The following is a 2,500-nucleotide window of genomic DNA, read 5'->3' on the forward strand; positions in this document are numbered from 1 at the left end:
GCGAGGATGAGTGGTGTCCCAGCTGGCCAGTCAGATCACAGGACAGAAACGATCAGTGACATCATACACAGTGGACTTAAGAAAACTTTCCATCGTTGTGTGTGTGCGTGCATTCTGGGAAAGGGGGTTGTTGATGAGTGAGAGATACACACACACACGCACGCACGCACGCACACACACACGCACTAACCCGACTGAGAAAATGAACTGAATCAATCAAAAAGTGTGTATTATTGTTGTCACTGGCAATTTGTTATCTTGGGGTGTGTGTGTGTGTGTGTGTGTGTGTGTGTGTGTGTGTGTGTGTGTGTGTGTTTACACACTCCACCCATGAAGAAGAAACTGGATCCACACATACTCTGGTTAATCACTACAGGATATGGCTGGTTTGAGAATACACACACACACACACACACACACACACACACACACTCGTTCATTATATCTCTCTGTTAATCACATGTCTATGTCTTCCCCTGTCTCTCTCTCTCTCTCTCTCTCTCTCTCTCTCTCTCTTCGGTCATATAGAGGAAGTTGAATATTTTTAAATCAGTAAAATATGCCAAAAGCTGCATGTTACAAATCTAGTTTTTATAAAACAAACAAACAAAAACAAACAAACAAAAACAATCTGTGTGATTAGTGTGTCCTGAACACCGACAGCCAATGGGGACACAAGGACGACAATTCGTTGTTTCACAACGATACTGGACAAAAGGAGGTACATGAAACTTTGAGTGGGCGGGGCTTGTGTGCATAGCCAATTAGATATTAGGAGAGAGAGAGAGCGAGGATGAGTGGTGTCCCAGCTGGCCAGTCAGATCACAGGACAGAAACGATCAGTGACATCATACACAGTGGACTTAAGAAAACTTTCCATCGTTGTGTGTGCGTGCATTCTGGGAAAGGGGTTGTTGATGAGTGAGATACACACACGCACGCACGCACACACACACGCACTAACCCGACTGAGAAAATGAACTGAATCAATCAAAAAGTGTGTATTATTGTTGTCACTGGCAATTTGTTATCTTGGGGTGTGTGTGTGTGTGTGTGTGTGTGTGTGTGTGTGTGTGTGTGTGTGTGTGTGTGTTTACACACTCCACCCATGAAGAAGAAACTGGATCCACATACTCTGGTTAATCACTACAGGATATGGCTGGTTTGAGAATACACACACACACACACACACACACACACACACACACACACACACACTCGTTCATTATATCTCTCTGTTAATCACATGTCTATGTCTTCCCCCCCTGTCTCTCGCTCTCTCTCTCTCTCTCTCTCTCTTTCTTCTGCTTTGTCTGTACAGTGCACACTTGGTGTGTGTGTGTGTGTGTGTGTGTGAGGACGGTGTGACTAGTTCTTTAGTTATTACACCTGTTGTAAATCTGCTTCCTTTTACTTTGTTTTCCTTTTTATGATTAACCCTATAAATAAATAAATAAATAAATATGTATGTATGAATAAATATATAACTATATTATTATTAACAGCTGTGTGGGCACTTTGTGTGTGTGTGTGTGTGTGTGTGTTCACTTTTGTGACGTTGTATATCTATATACCATGAGGTGAAGAATAAAACCTGTAACATTTCATTACCATCACTGACCACAAGGTGGCGCGTTAGACCTGCTCACAAGAATTAAAGGGACTGACATAGAGATTAGATAAGATTAGGATAGACACACACACACACACACACACACACACACACACACTTAACCCTCAGCTGTATACCTGAGATAAGGGCATCTTCTAAATACTGGAAAAGTAAATACCCCCCACATCCAATGAAACATTCCCACTTCTTTTCTGTGTTTCCACGGCAGCACATCAGTGGATTTGTGTAAAGTGTATTAAATATGTTGAAGGTGTAAAAAAGCAACAACTAGCAAACCATCATAATGTATTGTGAGATATTTTAAAGATATATTTCATATTCCAGTCTCACTTTTTCAGAACACTGTGGAGTGATCAGTACCTTCAGTACCTTTAGTACCTTTAGGAACATCTTCAGTTCCTTCAGTATCTGTAGTGTATCCTGTCTTTAATACACTTACACTGTTTGATCGTGTTCCACAGGTTGTGCTAAAAAGAAATGTTTACATTTTTTCACAGAGTCATCACACACACACACACACACACACACACACACACACACACACACACACACACACACACACAGTTGTATAGAACACTGTTACTCCACCATGACGATGCTTCTGTACACAGACCTGGGTTCCATGAAGATATTTGTTCATGTGGGTGGAAGCTCTCGAGTGTCCTACACAGAATCCTGACCTCCTGAACCCCCTGTGAACACCTCTGGAATAAACTGGTTAAGTAAAGAATCCTTACATCTGCTAACATCAATGTCTGATCCCACATGGTTCTTGTCTTATACCTCTTTCTCTACCTATTCATTACCTCCATTTAAAGATCTATGAAGTTACTGTAACAACTCAAGAACTTTGAGGATGGATTTGGA

At 41.4% G+C, this 2,500-nt stretch overlaps 2 protein-coding genes across 3 annotated transcripts in view; both read left to right on the forward strand.

Annotated features, from left to right (window-relative positions):
- fbxl20 (F-box and leucine-rich repeat protein 20) overlaps positions 1-425 on the forward strand; it is a 20,643-nt gene extending 20,218 nt beyond the window's left edge. Inside the window, exon 16 of the mRNA XM_046835517.1 lies at positions 1-425. This exon is cut by the window's left edge and continues 12 nt beyond it. The gene's annotated coding sequence lies outside the window, so the exon portion shown is untranslated.
- A 467-nt stretch (positions 426-892) lies between these two features.
- The window catches only part of LOC124376434 (SH3 and cysteine-rich domain-containing protein 2-like), a 14,094-nt gene continuing 12,486 nt past the window's right edge, over positions 893-2,500 (forward strand). For both annotated transcript variants that reach the window (XM_046835519.1, XM_046835520.1), the window contains exon 1: positions 893-2,350. The gene's annotated coding sequence lies outside the window, so the exon portion shown is untranslated. The remainder of the gene's footprint in view (positions 2,351-2,500) is intronic.

Source organism: Silurus meridionalis, chromosome 22 (genome assembly GCF_014805685.1).
Source record: "Silurus meridionalis isolate SWU-2019-XX chromosome 22, ASM1480568v1, whole genome shotgun sequence".
Classification (NCBI taxonomy): domain Eukaryota; kingdom Metazoa; phylum Chordata; class Actinopteri; order Siluriformes; family Siluridae; genus Silurus; species Silurus meridionalis.